Raw genomic sequence first — 19,701 nt, 5'->3', positions numbered from 1 at the left:
TACTGGCCGGCCCTAGGCAGACCCAGGGCCATGTCCCCTTTCCAGTAACAGTTCAAGATCCTAAAATAGTGAATCTAATTTAAAGTGGCCCCACACTAATTTTGCTTCTAGGTACCAGGCAGAAGAAAACACAGATTCGCTCAGAAAAATGTGTCTTCATATTTGACAACAACAAACTCTTACAGTACATGGAAGGGCTTTGAGAACATTATGCTTTTTTAAGTAATTCAGACACAGAAGGACAAATGTATAATTCCCTTTATATGAGATAACCAGAATGGGCAAATTCAATGAACATAAAGTAGAATAGAGCTTTCCAGGGTCTGAGGAAAGGAAATGGGGAGTTGTTTAATGAGTTTATGTTCAGAATGATGAAAACATCTTGAGTATAGACAATGGTGATGGTTGCACAACCTTATGAGTGATTTTAATGCCACTCAATTGTGCACTTAAGAATAATTAAAATGGTAAAAATTAGGTTGAGTATGTTTTATTACAATAAAAGTGCAAATAAAAATTCCCATTAATAATTTCTCAAGGACAATGAAAACAAATAGACAGCAAAATCTTTAGATATTAGAATCATTACTCATTTTTTGAAAAAAAAACTTTGCTTATTATGTTTAAAGAAAAAAGAAGATGGAATCCTAGGTAGATTTAAAAAAACCCAAATATTTATTCTAGAAATAAAATATATAATTGAAATAAAGCACTCGAAAGATGGATTAAAAAGCAAATTCAATAGAGCTGATTACTGCTGAATGACAGAAGAATTATCCAGAATCCAGAGAGACAAAGAAATATAAAAAAATGAAAGAGAACTTCAGAGAAGAGACTTGCAGAATAGAATGACAAGGCCTACCCTATGTTCAATCAGAGTTCTGCAAGGAGAGCAAAGGAAGAATCAAGCATTGACAATATTGAAAGAGATAATGGCTGAGGTTTTCCAGAAATTATTCTAGGCACAAATCCATACATTCAAGAAGTTGGATAAATATAAAACTGGACAAATAAAAATATACAACAACCAGATACATTATAATGAAACTGCAGAGGGTCAAAGATAAGAAGAAACTTAAAGTAGCCAGAGAAAAAGGATAGATTATCCTTGTTTTTGGTTATCTATTATTGTGTAACAAACCACTCTAAAATTTATTTTCTTAAAATAACAATGATTTATTATTTCTCACGATCCTGTGGGTTGTTAGGGCAATTCTACTGGTCTTGTGTGCAATCCTAGTGGGTTTATAAGGGACAGGATTTAACAGATGCCTGGGAGGGGTTGATCTCTCTCATTCCATGAGCTTTTTCATCTTCAAAAACACCAGACTAGGTTTCTATACATGGTGATGACAGCCTTCCAGGAGGGAAAAATCTCAAAAAACACAGATGTTTATGTAGCCTCTGCTTGCATTATATTTGTTGGTGTCCCACTGGACAAAGTAAATTATCTGACCAATCTCAGAGTCAGTATAGGAAAGGACTATAACAAGGGGATGAATACCAGGAGGTATGATTTGTTGGGATCCATTGATGTAGCAATCAACCAGTCTGCCCTCCATCCTCCATGATTCAGTTCCCTCCTCTGTGGAAAATACACTCATATTTTCTCAAGACCCAAAGTATCCTCCAATAACAGTATCAGACTCAAAGTCCATCATCTTATGATCTCTATTTGGTCTATATGCAAAGGAGGCTCCTTAGGTGTAGCTATTCCTCTTGGCTTAGAGAAAAGAACTAAAAGCAAAAGTTACATAACGTATTAGTCCATTTTAGGTATAATAAAATATCAGAGTGGATGGCTTATTTATTTTTATAGTTCTGGAGGCTAGAAGTCCAAGATTAGGGTGGCAAGCATGGTCAAGTGAGGGCCAAATTTTGGGCTGCAGACTTCCCATTACATCCTCTTATAGCAAAAGGGTCAAGGTAGCTCTCTTGCATCTCTTATATAAGGGCACTAATTTTAGTCATGAGGGCTCTGCCCTCGTGAGCCAATTGCCATCCAGAGGCTCCACTTCCAATACTATCACCTTGGGCATTAAGTTTTCAACATATTAATTTGGGGTGGGGAGGGGAATACCAAGCATACAATGGTAAGATGGATCAGAATGACCATAATAGATACTGTCATTAAAAAGGAGGAAAATAATGTACTTATCAGCACTGGTCCATAGCAATTCTGAAATCGAGTTGGCCTAACATTGTCATGTTGCTCTTGTCCTAAGGCAGAGAATACTTCTTGACTAAGGCCTGGATCATGGTTCTCTTCAGCTCTGGGTGTTCTCGCTTTACCTTTAGGCATCTCCCATTTTTTATAGCAAATGGCCCATGTTTGCATTTTGGCCTCCTTCTGCCTATAGATAATTGGGGGGTCTATAAACCTCTTTTCATTTTAAGCTAGCTCTATTCCTTTTAGTCCAAGATGAAAAAACTTTCTTTAAAAACTTTATAGGTTTCTTGTGAATCTGCATGGAGTATTCCATATTCCAAAAGTCACGAGGCCCAGAGAGACCAAAACAGAGTTCTGTCTACTTTGGGCATATTAAGCTACTGTGGGGTGCCACTCTGAATATTTGTAGAAGTGCTTTTGTCTCCTAAGACAGTCTACTAAGCACTGCCTTAATCTTTCAGAAGTCTTAATAGAGAAGTTTACTGCTGCACTTTGATTTGATCTTCATTTTACTTTATAAATTTTGCTGGCTGCAGGGACTGCGAATGAGAAACAACTGCATTTTATGGCCCAATAAGTCCTGGAAACTGTATTTCCTCTAAATTAGACTTGTAATCTAAACAGGTGGTTCCCTCTAGTTCACTTCTCTGTTCATATATCTTTTCATATGCAGCAAAAGGAAGCCAATTGATACTTTTAACATTCCATCTATACATCTTAGCCACAACTACAATTCATTAGATACGTGCATTTTTTTCCTCTTTCAAGTTACTGCAGGCAACAATTTTTCCAGCTGCTTCACTATATAAAACAATGATTATCTTTTAACGGCTTCCAATAAAAAATTTTCTCCCTGTTTTTCCAGCCTCTGCTAATAGATTAGTCATCATACCTTTAGGCTTAATCAACAGTTTGCTGACCAGGTTTTCAGCCTCCACCCATTGCCCAGTTCCAAAGCCAATGAGAAACATTTTAGGTGTTTGTTATGGCAACAATCCATTTCTAGGTCCCAAGTTTTGTTTAAATTCTATGTTGCTGTGTAACTAAACACCCCCAAACTTAGTGAACCTAAAACAACAATGATTTATTATAATTATTATAATAATAATAATAATAATTATTATTATTATTATTATTTGTGGTTGTGTTTATGATTCTCCAGATGGGCTAAAAGATTCTTCTACTAGTGTCACGTGGGCTTACTTATGTGACTATTAAGTGTGTTGGCTGGAAGCTGGGCTTTTGCCATTGATTCTTGGATCAGTGGGGGCTGATCTCTCCACCTGGCAGGAATACTAGGAGCTGTGATTTGTTGGGAGCTGTTAGCATCACAATCCACCACAATCTTAAGAGGACCAGCATAACAGATACCAGCTTTTTCAATAATAACAGGGCAAGCCAGAGGGTAGTAGAATGATAGCTTCAGTGTGTTTACAAAAACAAACAAACAAAAACAAAACACCCAAACCAGCAGCTAATCTAGAATTCTATACTAAATGAAAGTATCTATTAAGAATGAGGACAAAATAAATGTAATTTTAAATTATTAAAACTGAGACAGTTTGTCACAAACAGATACTCACTAAAGAAAATTATACAGAATGAACTTCAGGCAGATGGAAAGTGATTCCAGATGGAAAGTTTGAGGTACAAGAAAAAACAAGAGCACATGAAACAATAAAACATTATCTTATGGTATTAAAGATAAGATAGATTTAATATAAGACAGATAATAAGACAGATAAGTTGGAAGTGGGATAAATAGAGTTAAAAGTGTTCTAAGTTTCTTAGTTCTTGTATTGTCTGGAAGGGGGGAAAGTCTACTGATTAACTATAGGCTTTGCTAAGTAAGTATGTAAGGATTTTAAAAAGCAGATATATAGAATGGGTAGAAAAATATAAAACACAAAAGGATATAGTCAATATTAGCCAAAACATATCACATCACTAATTACATTAAATGTAAATGAACTAAATGCATGAATTAAAAGATAATACATTTTTGGCAGTATAAGTTAATCTCAATCTCAAATACAGAAAATGTATATTAACAAAAATGTAAGGAAGAAAGAGGCACATCCACAGTCATAGCAGATTTTAATAGATACCTCTCAGTAATTGATAAATTTAGCACATAAGAATTAGATAAGTTATAGAAGATTTTAATAGCATTAACACACTTGACCTCATGAGCACATATAGAAAACTGCATCCCCCTACTGCAGGACACACAGTTTTCATTAGCACATATAAAACATTTGTAGCAAAGGACCAAATACAAGGTCATAAAGCAAGTTCTAATAAACTTCAAAGAATTTAAATTTTACAGAGTTTGGTTTCAGTTGCAATATAACTGAGCTATCTCTATATATAAAAAGCCAGGGACCAGAACGCAGTAATGACCAGAATGACCAGTTGCTATGACACCCACTGCAGCCAACGAACCAGCCAGATCAAGGGTCAGGCCAGCCAGCCAACCTCCCGGGGACCCTCTCCCAAGCCAGTCCTGCCCCCGATGGGCCCACCCTATCCTGATCAGCCCCCAGGCCCTTCCCCCAGCTGGCCCTGCCCCTAATTGTCATGTTCTACCCCAACAGGGGGCAGGACCAGCCAGCCAACCTCCTGAAGCCCCTTCTCCCACTGGCCCTGCCTCAGATGGGTCCCCATTACCCTGAACAGGGGCAGGGCCAGCCAGCCAACCACCCATGGCCTCTCCCATAGGCCGCTGGCTCCCAATTGGCCCTTCCTACCCCGATCAGCCTGCAGCCCCTCCCCCAGCCAGCTTCATCCCCATTAACCCCCTACACACCAATTGGGGGCAGGGATGGCCAGCCCAACACCCACAGCCCCTCCCCATGTCCAGCCCAGCTGTGATCAACCCCAATCTGCCAATTGGGGCCAGGCCAGCTGGACCCCACCTGTGCATGAATTCGTGTACTGGACCTCTAGTAAATCAATAAATGAAATAAGTAGAAAATCTCCTATTTTCAGAAATTAAAAAAATACACCTCAACTTAACACTTGGGTCAAAGAAGAAATCATAATAGAAATTAGATAATATTTTCAATTGACTAATTGTAAAACTAGTACATGTTTATCTTCTTGTGGAATGCAGCTAACAGTTTATTTTTTAAAATTTAATATTAAATAAGAAGAGTGGTTGAAAACTAATGAGTAGAGCATCTGTCACATGAATTTAGGAAACAAGCAAAAAAATAACTGCCCCTTCAAAAAAGTAGAAGAAATAAAATAAAGTACAGAAACAAATAAAATAGACACTAAAGGAAGAAACCTTAATAAAGAGAATCAATATATATTTTTAAGAGAATAAATATTGACAAAAGATGGTTCTCTAAAAAAATAATGACAAATGTCCAAAGAAACCATTTAAAAACAAGAAAAGAAGGCATAAATAACCAAGAGCAGGAATGAAAATGGATTTCTGCTATTAATGCTGTAGTTATTTTATAAATCCTATATAATAAAAGCCTAATATGCTAAGTGTCCGGTCGTGCGGTCATCCAGTCATGTGGTCATGTAGTCATGCAGTCATTGGTTCAACCAATCAAAGTGTATTATGCTAATGATATGCTAAGGCTGCTCAACCGCTTGCTATGAAATGCACTGACCACCAGGGGGTAGACAGTCAACTGATTGACCAGTCGCTATGATGTGCACCTACCACTAGGGGCAGATGCTCTGACCAGTAGGTTAGCTTGCTGCTGGGGTCCAGCCACTCAGGACTGAGCAAGATGGGTGGAACACGTTCTGGAGCCCTCCTGCAGTCCCTCCCTAGCTGGCCAACCTCCCACATCCCTCCCTGGCCCTGATTGTGCACTGGTGGGGTCGCTCAGCCTGGCCCGAGCCCTCTCACAATCCGGGACCCCTCGGGGGATGTTGGAGAGCCGGTTTCAGCCTGACAGCGGAACAACCAGTCACAATGATGTGCACTGACCACCAGGGGTCAGACGCTTAATGCAGGAGCTGTCCCCTGGTGGTCAGTGTGCTCCTACAGGCAGAGCACCACTCAGCCAGTAGCTGGGCTCATGGTTGGTGAACGCAGTGACAGTGGCAGTCAGACATCCCCCGAGGGCTCCTGGATTGTGAGAGGGCCCAGGACAGGCTGAGGGACACCCCCCCACCCCAACCCAAGTGCATGAATTTCATGCACTGGGCCTCTAGTAAGAGTATAGTATGAGCAAGTTTGTTCTAAAAATTTTGAAACTATGGATCTTAAGCTGATGACCTCATTTCTTAATTCACTGAGAAACATAAAATACTTAGAAGAGGGTTTCCACAGACCTCTGCTATGCAAGTATTCCCCTATAGTGCCCTTATCTGCACTGACATAGTTCTTGCCTATTAATATGATGAATTTATCCATGCTCCTATCTATACACAAGCCCTCCATTTGATCTAGGTCTCATTCTTCTCTCCTACTTAAGAACATTGCTTATCAGTTGTCCCTTCTATTAGTTCCATATCATTTTTTTTTTTACTCTTTATCTGGTTATTTCTGTCAACATACCAACATGTTTATTTTTGCCTCCTAGAGAAAAAAACACACCCCTTTGGCCCCAAATCTCCCTCCATCTACCCATTTCTCTGCTTCTATTTATAGTAAAAGGCTCAACATTTCTTCTCCCATTCTCTTTCCACTCACTTATGCTTTTTCCCCTACCACTTGACTAAACAAAGCTTTTATCAAGGTCATCAAATGACCTTGCTAAATCTAATGGCCAACTTCTGCTTTCATCTATCAATAACATTTGACAGAGTAAAGGAGCATTTTTCCTTTCTTGAAATACCTTCTTCTTTAGTGTCCAATACAGCATATTTACTCTGCTCTCCACCTACTTCACTGTCTATTTATTCCCTAACTCTTTTGCAGATTTCTCTTCTTCTCCACAAACTCTTAAAGTTGGGGTTCATCAGGGTGAACCCTTGGCTCCACTTTTGATATTTTTATGTATACTTACTTCTTTGTAATCTCATCTAGACTATTTACTTTAAATACCATCTATATGCTGAGGCTCACAAATTTTTATTTCTAGCCTGGACTTCTCTTCCAATTTTAAGGTCAATTACTAGTTGACAATGCCACTTGGCTGTCTAATAGAAACCTCAAACTCAACATGTAACAAAATGAACTTGAAATGTTATCTGCCAAAAGTGCATTAACTATTCTTCCAGCCACATGTGTGAAAAAAAATTGGAGCCAGTTTAATTTATCTTCCTCCCTCCCCAACCATGACCCACATCTAATCTATCAAAAAATCTTGTAGTCTCAACTTTCCAAGTATATCCAGAACCTAACCATGGCTCCCCACTATCATCCTTTTCTAAACCACCACCACCTTACATCTGAATTCTTGCAGTAGTTTCCCAACTGGTCTCCCTGTTTTCATGCTTGCTATTTTTGTTCATGCTCGCTGTCTTATAGTCTATTCCCAACACAGCTGCCAGCTTTAAGGTGCAAGTCAGATCATGTAATGTTTCTGCTCAAAACCCTGCAGTGGCTCTCCATTGCACTCAGAGAATCCCAAGTCGTTCAAAAGTCTAGAACCCTACATGATATAGCCCGTTAACTTTCTGACCACTTCACCTACTGGTCCTCTTGTTGTTGGGATCAGACAAGGGCATCTGCTATCACCACTTGCATTTTATGTGCTAGCTACAAATATTTAGAAAATGAAGTAAGAAAGAGAATACTTTAAATATGAACATCAAGGCTTACCTAGGAATAAACCTAAAATCATATAAAATACCTTTATGGGGAAAATAATAAAGCTTTATTGAACATTAAGAGAGACCTAAATCAATAAAGAGTTACACCATGTTCATGGATTGGAAGATTGATTATTACTTAAACATGCCAATGCTCCCTAAATTGAACTTTAGTCCTTTCAGTCCTAATACAGCTTAAATCAGATTATTTATTGAAGTTGAATTACTGTTTCTACAGTGTACGGAAATGCAAATAATAAAAAAAGTCAAAACACACTTGATGAAAATTTCAAGAGGTAAATTTGTCTTTCCATATCCTATAAGGCTACAGTATTGATTCAGGAATGGTAAACAGACAATAGAATAGAATAGACTCCAGGAACAGAGATATGCTCATAAGGAAAGTTATTTACCAGGATAGCTCAGTGGGAGGAAATAGACTTTTCAATGGTACTGCTGGGACAAGTAACTATCCATAGAGAAAAAAGTAAAAGTGGACCTTTACCTCAAATCATACATAAAAATCAATTCCAGGTAGATAAGATGACTACACATGAAAGGCAAAGTTATAAAGCATATAGAAGATAGAAAGACTTCAATGACCCCAAAATAGTGAAGAATTTCTTAATCACGAAATAAAAGGTTGATTAATTTAACTTTAATAAAATTAACAATTCTGTTAATTAAAAGACATCATTAAGAGAGTGAAAAAGAGTATCACAGAATAGAAAAAAATAGTTGCAACATGTATTAGTACCAAACAAAGACTACTATCTTTAATATGTTAAAACCTCAAATCAATAAGGGAGGAACTGAGAACACAGAAAAAAAAATAAGGAAAATTCCCATATAAACAGGCACTTCACAAAAAAGAAAAAGAAGACAGCCAATAGACATATGAGAGGGTACCCAACCTAATTGGTGGTCAAGGAAATGTCCTTAAAAGTCACAAATAGAATCAATATTTTCAACATGTTCCCTAGAAATTTTTTTATTCATTTTAAAGTTTCAGAACTATCTTGTAGTCCTTGAGTTAATAAAATCAATCCTGCATATATGTTTTCTTCCTTTTTAGGGTGATTTACTTATCAGAAATTTTAAAAAAAGAAATGAAATTATTGCATCAAAGGTATATTAATCAAATAAGAACTAAGTAAAGAGATATTCAATACTCATGGATACGAAGACTCAATATTGTCAAGATTATTAGTTCTTCTCAATTTGATCTAAAGATTCAATGCAATCTTAATAAAATCCAGCAAGGTATTTTGTGAATATCAACAAACATATTCTAAAATTTATATGAAGAGTTAAAAGACTCTTCACAGCAGCTAAGGAGAAGAACAAAGTTGGAAGACTAATATTATCTGACTTCAAGACTTATTATACAGTTAGAAAAAGAATAGACAAATAGACCAATGGAAAAAATGGAGAACCCAGAAATAAACCCAGGAAATATAGTCAGTTGATGTTTGACAAAGGAGCAATAGATGATACAATGGAGCAAAAATAGTCTTTTCAAGAAATGGTGCTGGAACAAGGAGACATTTACATACAAAAGAAAAATGAGTAAAGACACACCCCTCACAAAAATTAACTCAGAATGGATCATAGGCCTAAATGTGAAACACAAAGCTGTAAAATGTTTAGAAGGAGAAAAATCTAGATGATCTTGAGATTGGCAATAACTTTTTAGATATAATACCAAAGACACAATGCATGAAAGAAAGAATTGATAAGCTGGACTTCATTGAATTTGTGATCTGCAAATTGTCAAGAGAATAAAAAGATAAGCCACAGACTTAGAGAAAATATTTTCAAAAGACATATTTGGAAAAGAACTCATCCAAAATATTCAAAGAACACTTAAAACTCCATAATTAAATAAACTGCCTGATTAGAAAACGAGCCAAAGTCCTTAACAGAAACCTCACCAAAGAAAATATACAGATGGCAAATAAGCATATGAAAAAATGCTCCATATCATATGTCATCCGGAAAATGCAAACTAAAATAATGAGATACCTCTAACACCTATTTGAATGACCCAAGTCCAGAATACTGACAACACCCAATGCTGGCAAGGATGTAGAGTAACAGGAACTCTCATTGCTGCTGGGAATGCAAAATGGAAGTCACTTTGGAAGACAGTTGGACATTTTCTTTCAAAACGAAACATATTCTTACCATACAATCCAGAAATTACATTCCTTGGTATTCTCCCAAAGGAATTGAAAAGTTATGTTCACACAGAAACCTGTACACAGATATTTATAGCAGCTTTATTCATGATTGCCAAAACTTGGAAACAATTAAGATGTCCTTCAGTAGGTGAATGGATAAGTAAAGTGTGGCACATTGAGACAATGGAATATTATTCAGTGCTAAAAAGAAATACACGATCAAGCCATGAAAAGATGTGGAAGAAACTTGAATGCATAATGCCAAGTGAAAAAAAGCCAATCTGAAAAGGCTACTTACTGTATGGTTCCAACTCTGACATTCTGAAAAAGGCAAAACTATGCAGACAGTGAAAAATCAGTGGATGCCAGGGGCTAGTGGTTAGAGAAGTAAGACTAGACAGAGCACAGAGGTCTTTTAGGGCAGTGAAACGAGTCTATTTAATGGTGGATAGATATCCTTATACATTTGTCCAAATCCACAGAAGGTTAAACATCAAAAGTGAAACCCTAAGGTAAACTATGGACTTTGGGTGATGATGATGTGTCAATATAGGTTCATTGATTGTAACAAATGTACCACTCCGGTGGGGATGCTGGTCATGGGGAGGCTAATGCATAAATGGAAGCAGGAGTATATGGAAACGCTCTGTATCTTCTGCTCAGTTTTGCTGTGAAACAGAGGATTCTAGAAAATAAAGCCTATTTTAAAAAAAATTTTAAGGGGTATGAACTTTTTTTTTTTTTTTTGGTCAATCTTGATTTATATCTCCATGTATAGGGTAAAGATAACTATACCACCAATATCTGAAATTTGAAGGTTAGAAGGTAGTGCTGGGCTAGCAAAGCATGGAGTGAGTAATAGAGGAACCTGGAGTCAGGGAGACTGACTGAAGGAAACATGGGATAAAATTAAATGAGATATAAGAGCATGTGGTTGTCTTGGGAAGCATGATGTTCTCTCTGGGCTGGTCCTTTACCTCTGCCCTGGCTTGGTCTTCCCCAGATGACTCAGATCTATATTCTGTAAGATGGCTACACAAAGAAAACTCTTCCAGGACACTTAAACACAATAATTTAACTGTATGTCCCCAGTGAGATATATTTTAAGACAAACAACAAAATAAAAAATTTCTTAACATTGGTGACAGTATTTATTGTTGGTGAGTGGTGGCATTTTTTCTCTAAGACTGCTATGTCTGTACTAGAGGCCCGGTGCATGAAATTCGTGCCGGGGTGGGGTGTCCCTCAGCCCAGCCTGCATCCTCTCCAATCTGGGACCACTCGGGAGACGTCTGACTGCCAGTTTAGTCCCAACCCCTGTGCGATTGAGACTAAACCGGCAGTGGGACATCCCTCTCACAATCCGGGACTGCTGGCTCCCAACTGCACGCCTGTCTGCCTGCCTGATTGCCCCTAACCCTGTGGTCGGCAAACTGCGGCTCGCGAGCCACATGCGGCTCTTTGGCCCCTTGACTGTGGTTCTTCCTAAGCCTTAGGAGTACCCTAATTAAGTTAATAACAATGTACCTACCTATACAGTTTAAGTTTAAAAAATTTGGCTCTCAAAAGAAATTTCAATCATTGTACTGTTGATATTTGGCTCTGATGACTAATGAGCTTACCGACCACTGCCCTAACCGCTTCGGCCTGCCAGCCTGATCACCCCCTAACCACTCTCCTGCCAGCCTGATTGATGCCTAATTGCTCTCCTGCCAGCCCAGTCTTCCCCAACTGCCCTCCCCTGCTGGCCCGGTTGCCCCCAACTTCCCTCCCCTGCATGCTTGGTCGCTCCCAACTGCCCTCCCCTACAGGCCTGGTCCCCCCAACTGCCTTCCTCTACTGTCCTGGTCACCCATAACTGCCCTCCCCTGCAGGCCTGGGTGCCCATAACTGCCCTCTCCTGCAGGCTTGGTCCCCTCAACTGCCTTCCCCTGCAGGCCTGGTCCCCCCCAACTGCCCTACGCTGCAGGCCTGGTCTCCCCCAGCTGCCCTCCTCTGCTAGCCTGATCGCCCACAACTGCCCTTGCCTGCAGGCCACCATGTAGTGGCCATCTTGTGACCACATGGGGTGCTTATCGTGTCCAAGGGAGTGATGGTCAATTTGCATATTACCACTTTATTATATAGGATTGTGGAATAAAGCAAATAAATAATGGTGTGATAATTGAATTCTATCATTTCCAGTGTCATTTACAACCAGTTTAATTGGTATAGGAGAAAGGACATATTTAACATAGAAAAGGTTAAATAAACCTTTTACTCCTGACTTTGAATAGGAAATATCAATATGTTCTCATAATGTATTTCATCTTAAAATTTATAAAATTTTTTTTTTTTTTACAAAATTGTCCATTTCTGTTTAAAAGACCACTTCCCACTGAAAGGAAAGAGCTCTTTGGAGAAATGACTGATTCTAGGTCTGAGGCAGGTAATGTCTAGGAAGATGCTGGGAATCTTTTTATATTAGAAATCAAAGAAGAAAGATTTCACAGATGATTTAATAAAGGCATGTCAGAAAGACACAGGACCAAACTGAAGGAGCTCTAAAGATTGAACAACTTCATGTTATCAAAAATAATCACTCTATGGATTTGAGAAAAATAAAACATTAAAATTCACACATTTGTAATGTTACACATACACACAAAAAAACAGGACAAAACAAAAGAGCAACTCAAGCTAATTTGTAATTGGTCATCTTTGGAGAGCATTATTGAATAACACATTAATTTAACACGGATAAACAATAGGAAATAATCAAGCATTTATCCTGATATTTCTATATGAACCGTACCACTTGATAACTGAATAGTAGACAAAGGGAAGTTTCTCTTAATAGAATTATTCCAGCTAATGAAGGAGTACCATCATTTTACATCACTTAATCAATTCATGGATCTACATATTAATCATCAGTAGCTGCCAACATCACACAAAGAAAAACAACTAGATAGAATATTCCTCCACATGGAAGAACACAGTACCACTTATGAAGCAGTTTTTTTTCTTTATTGATTAAGGTATTACATATGTGTCCTTATTCCCCTATTGCCCCCCTCCACGCCCCCCACTCATGCTCCCCCCCCCCGGTATCTGTGTCCATTGGTTAGGCTTATATGCATGCATACAACTCCTTTAGTTGATCTCTCCCCCTTACCCCCACCTCCCCTACCTTCCCTCTGAGGTTTGACAGTATGATCAATGCTTCGCTGTCTCTGGATCTGTTTTTGTTCATCAGTTTATGTTGTTCATTATATTCCACAAATGAGTGAGATCATGTAATATTTATCTTTCTCTGACTGTCTTATATCACTTAGCATAATGCTCTCCAGTTCCATCCATGCTGTTGCAAATGGCAAGAATTCCTTCTTTTTTACCGCAGCATAGTATTCCATTGTGTAGATGTACCACAGTTTTCTAATCCATTCATCTGCTGATGGGCACTTAGGCTGTTTCCAAATCTTAGCTATGGTGAATTGTGCTGCTATGAACATAGGGGTGCCTATATCCTTTCTGATTGGTGTTTCTGGTTCTTGGGATATATTCCTAGAGGTGGGATCACTGGGTCAAATGGGAGTTCCATTTTTAGTTTTTTGAGGAAACTCCATACTATTCTCCACAGTGGCTGCACCAGTCTACATTCCCACCAGCAGTGCATGAGGGCTCTTTTTTCCCCTCATCCTCGCTAGCACTTGTCTGTTTGTTGATTTGTGGATGACAGCCATTCTGACAAGTGTGAGATGATACCTTTTTGTTATTTTGATTTGTATCTCTTGGATGATTAGTGACTTTGAGCATGTTTTCATATTTTTTTTGGCCTTCCTTATGTCCTCTTTCAAAAAGTATCTATTTAGGTCCATTGCCCATCTTTTGATTGGGTTGTTTATCTTCCTTTTGTAAGTTGTATGAGTTCCCTATAAATGTTGGAGATTAAACCCTTATAGGTGAGAACATTGGCAAATATGTTCTCCCATGCTGTGGGCTTTCTTATTGTTTAGTTGATGGTTTCTTTTTGCTGTACAGAAGCTTTTTAAAACAATCAAAAAAAAATTCAAACACTTGAAAGCTGAATAGCATTCTATTAAACAATGACTGGGTAACCAAAGAGATCAAAGAAAAAATTAAAAACACCCTGGAAACACATGACAATGAAAGCACAACAATCTAAAATCTATGGGAAAGTGAAAGCAGTCCCGAGAGGGAAGTTTATAGCTCTACAGGCCTACCTCAAAAAGTGGGGAAAAATGGTAATAAACCATCTAACTCTACAACTTAAAGAATTAGAAAGAGAGCAACAAGAAAAGCCCAGAGTGAGCAGAAGGAAGGAGATAATAAAGTTCATAGCAGAAATAAATGACATAGAAACCAACAAAACAATACAAAAGATCAATGAAACCAAGAGCTGGTTCTTTGAAAAAATAAACAAGATTGATGAACATCTAGCCAGGCTCACCAAGAAGTAAAGAGAGAGGACTTAAATAAACAAAATCAGAAACAAAATAACAACAGACCCCACAGAAATACAAAGGATTGTTAAAAAATATTATGAACAATTCTATTCCAAGAAACTAGGCAACCTAGAGGAAATGGACATATTCCAGAAAAATACAACCTTGCAAACTCAATCAGGAAGAATCTAAAAATCTCAATAGGCTGATAACTATGGAGAAAATTGAAGTAGTCATAAAAAAGCTTCCAGCAAACAAAAGTCCGGGGCCAGATGGCTTCACAGGGAAGTTCTACCAAACGTCTTCTTTAGTTCAAAGAAGAACTAAAACCTATCCTCCTCAGACTATTCCAAAAAATTCAAGAGGAAGGAACACTTCCAAGCTCATTCTATGAAGCCAGCATTACCCTAATACCAAAACCAGATAAAGACAACACAATGAAAGAGAATTATAGGTCAATATCCCTCAAGAACATAGATGCCCAAATCCTCAACAAAATTCTAGCAAATTGGATCTAGCATTACATCAAAAAGATCATACAGCATGACCAAGTAGGATTTATCCCGGGGATGCAAGGATGGTACAATATCCACAAATCAATAAACATGATACATCACATAAACAAACTGAGAGTTAAAAATCACATAGTCATATCAATTGATGCAGAAAAAGCACTTGACAAAATCCAATACCCTTCTTGATAAAAACCCTCAGAAAAATGGGAATAGAGGGATCATAACTCAACATAATAAAAGCCCTATGTGACAAACCTACAGCCAACATCATACTCAATGGGCAAAAACTAAAACCATTTCATGTAAGAACAGGAATGAGACAGGAATGTCCACTTTCACCACTCCTGTTCAACATAGTACTGGAAGTGCTAGCCATAACAATTAGATAAGAAGAAGAAATAAAAGGTATCCGAATTGGAAAAGAAGAAGTAAAACTGTCATTATTCACAGATGACATGATACTGTACATATAAAACCCTAAAGACTCCATCAAAAAATTATTAGACTTAATAAATTAATTTGGCAATGTAGCAGGATACAAAATTAATGCCAATAAATCTGTGGCATTTTTATACACCAATAGTGAACTTACAGAAAGAGAGATTTAAAAAAAATAATCCCATTTACCATCACACCAAAAAAATTAAGATACCTAGGAATACACTTAACTAAGGAGGTAAGAGACCTGTCTGAGAAAACTACAGGACACTGAAAAAAGAGATAGAGGAGGACATAAACAGATGGAAGAACATACCGTGTTCATGGATTGGTAGAATCACCATCATTAAAATGTCCATACTACCCAAAGCAATCTATAAATTCAATGCACTCTCCATTAAAATACCAACTGCATATTTCACAGACCTAGAACAAACTCTCCAAAATTCATCTGGAATAAAAAAAGACCCCAAATAGCTGCAGCAATCCTGAAAAAGAAGAACAAAATAGGAGGGATCTCAATACCAGATATCGAGCTGTATTACAAAGCCACTGTTCTCAAAACTGCCTGGTACTGGCACTAGAACAGACATAGAGACCAATAGAATAAAATAGAGAGCCCAGAAATCGACCCAAACCATTATGCTCAATTAATATTTGACAAAGGAGGCAAGAACATACAATGGAATCAAGACAGTTTCTTCAATAAATGGTGTGGGAAAATTGGACAGATACATGCAAAAAAATGAAACTAGACCACCAACTTACTCCATACACAAAAATGAACTCTAAATGGATAAAGGACTTAAACCTAAGATGGGAAACCATAAAAATATTAGAGGAATCCACAGGCAGCAAAATCTCAGGCATATGCCGAAGCAATATCTTCACCAATACAGCTCCTAGGGCAATGGAAACTAAAGAGAAAATAAACAAATGGGACTACATGAAGCAGTTTTTAAGAGAATTCATCCTGACTCTGATCAGGCCTCCAGGTCCAACTAGGCATTCACAGGAAATTACAAAGGCGAGAGTAACGTGTTAAAATGCCATGAAAATCCAAACATGGAAACTATAGGATAAAATTATTTGACAAAAGCAATAACAAAAAACTTTAATTAATAAAATGATGAAAGAGGATTCTATAGATTATAAGAAACTTAAGCAACATAGTAACCCCTGCCATTGATAGGCCTTTTTGGATTTGATTTAATTAGACAATTTGTAAAAATAAAAATGCACACATTAGTGCATTCATGAAACAATTGGAAATATGAATACTGGATACCAGAAAGTTGATAATATCGATGGATTATTGTTAATTTTGAGGGATATAATAATTATGGCTAATTTTGAAGAATTCTTATATTTTATAGATTTTATACTAAAAATTTTAATAAGTGAAATTTTAAAAGAAAGAAATCATTCTAGAAGTAATAGAGAATTCACACATGTGAGAGATATAATTCATTTCAGGAAAGTTTCATTCCTTCCCACCCCACTCTCTGAAGCTAGAGTTTATTGTGCCATTGGTTAATGGATGAACAAGCAGAGCCTACTTGGGAGGTGGGGTCTGAGCTACAGGCTGGGAGGAGGCTGGATGGGAAAGCGGTTTCATGTTGTCTTAGTCTTGTCTCTCATCCCTAGGCTCTGACACTGTGCCCCTTGTATTGGTCAGCTCGGGCTGCCATAATAAAATATCTTTGCCTGGGTGGCTTAAACAACATAAATTAATTTCCTCACATTTCTAGAGTCTGGAAGCCTGTACCAAGATCAAGGTACTGGCTGATTCAACTTGCAGACAGTTACGTTCTTGATATGTCCTCACAGGGAGAAGGGGAGAGGGGGGAGAGAGAGAGAGAGAGAGAGAGAGAGAGAGAGAGAGAGAGAGAGAGAGAGAGAGAATGAGAATGAATCTCTTTTTAAAAGGCCACAATTCTATTGGATCAGGGTCCTACCTTTATGACTTCATTTAATCTTAATTATTTTGTAAAAACCCCATCTCCAAGTACAGTCACCGTGGGGGGTAGGATTTCAACATATGAGACTTGGGAGACACAATTCAGTCTCTACCACCCCATGCAGGACTCTCTTCCTCAGTGCTGGGTGCCAGCCAGATCTCTGTGTTGGTAGCCAAGTACCCAAGAGGATCCAGCGACATGAATATTTGCTGGGCTTCATGACAGCCCATATGGCTTTGCACTGTCTGCCAGAGCTTGGCTGAGTTGATTAGATCAAGTAAAGAAGAGAGCCTAATAAGATATTGCTTTTTGCTAGTTCTTTCCCTCAGCAGACCAAATACTGAATGTAATTGATCAATCCTGCGAGAAAAATGGGAGAAAGTCTTTATTTTGCTTTCATGTAGTTTAGTTTAATTTTGTGAAAGCTTTTTCTGCAAAGGGGATGCCCCACACTTAATTCACCTGCTTTTAAAAGTAAGAATAATGAACAGGAAACAAATCTAATGAAACAACAGATCCTATCAGAAATACTTCAGTATTAGGAGAAGTTGAAAGGCAGGGAGGAGCAAGAAAGACAAAATAAATAAAGAGAAAAAGAACAGTAACAGAAGAGAAGTGCAAGTTTGGAAGAAGGAGGAGGAAAGAGTGTGAGGGAGAGAGATGAGGAGAGCTAGAGTCTGAGGAGGAAGGGGAGACACAGTATTCAAGAAGAGAACCAGTAATCCAGAATGAGAGGAGATGGTTGGGAGCCCCTGAGGCTGGTATTTCTTAAAATAAATAGCACTTGTTTCTCTGCGAGGTTGCTTTGTGCTGAGAGCATAAATGATTAAATCATAATCTTTCCTAATGATAAGGTTAGTTAAGAATTGTTCACACAAAGTTCTCCTTTATCCTTAAATCATGGGGTAGTCTCCTCTAAATGGAAAAGCCCCAAATGAACGAAATAAGTTTTGGCATTTTAGAACAATGTCAACACGACTGTAGAGTGAAATCAAATCCAGGACCAGAATGTCTGTATCCCGCAGTGTGTGCTTTTTAATTAGTAGGGCAGAGAACAGTGGTCCCCCGCACAACAGCCACTCTCCCTGCTTCTTCGCTAATGGAACAATGGTGTGTGGTTCGAATGACTAAGTGCCCCGGCCCAGGAATAAGTGACCATAGGCTCCACCAGTTTTGGCGATCTCACTCCCCTTTGTAGTGACTGCACTAGGGGTGAGCAATGAGGTACAAATCTGCTTGGGGGCTCATGGGGAAGATTTTCTACCTGATAAAGGAGAGAGCTCCTTCTTTCTCTGGATGCTGTTATGTGAGGAGCTGCGGCAGCCAGACTGTGAACACGCAGCAGGCCATGATTACCAGAGAAACTGCCCCAAGGTCCTGGTGGTGTTGAACCACAGAATTGTTAAGCAACAAAATTCAAAGGAGTTAATTTAAGATCTAATTGGCTTTATTAAGCTGCTCATGAATCAGGCAGCATCTTGTCTAGCAACTAGAAGGGGCTTTAAATGGTTGCACAAAATAGGAGGTTTTTATTAGAAAAAAAATTATTTGGGGGCCAGAACATCTTTTCTTTGGGGGAAGAGAACATAAGGGTGTTTATTATGAAGGCTGCTTCTTCTTTCTATGGGGGATGGAGAGAGCCCACAGGTTACCTTCCTGATGGGTGACCAGAAATTCTAGACTAGTTGATTAAGATTATGTTTCTGGGAGAAGTTGAAACTGCAATTATATCAGATATTAAATCTAGGTTTGGTAGCATGGGCTTTTAGCAGAATGATGCCATTTTTGGGCCTGTGATTTTTTTCTTTAACAAACCCTGAAACTCCCTACCTTCAGACTTCTTGTAATGGGGGACAGGTAAATGTCTTATTGCTCAAACCCCCAATAGCCAACTGTTCTGTCACTTGCACTAAGCACACTTAACTGAGAATATTAAGTACAAACAAAGCTAACGAATATTAGTAGGATTTGGTTTACTGTGAGGTACAAACCCCAACATAGCAGTGGTTCAAAGGAGATAGAAATTTATTCCTTTCATATAAGCACCTGGAAGCAAGCAGTTCAGTTGGTGTAGTATCCTATGGCATCAGAAACATGAGGTCCTTCTGGCTGAATGATCAGCAACCCATCACCTCATTTTCTGTCACCTATGGCCTATGTTTGTTGCTTCAGTTGCAGCCACTAAGTCTATTTTCAAACAAGCAGGAAGGAATAAAGGGTGAGGAAGGCATGGACATATAGTTATATCCAAGTCCCCAA

The sequence above is a fragment of the Myotis daubentonii genome, chromosome 3 (genome assembly GCF_963259705.1).
Source record: "Myotis daubentonii chromosome 3, mMyoDau2.1, whole genome shotgun sequence".
NCBI classification, from domain to species: domain Eukaryota; kingdom Metazoa; phylum Chordata; class Mammalia; order Chiroptera; family Vespertilionidae; genus Myotis; species Myotis daubentonii.
The sequence above is the reverse complement of the archived record's forward strand: the minus strand, read 5'-3'. Positions refer to the sequence as shown.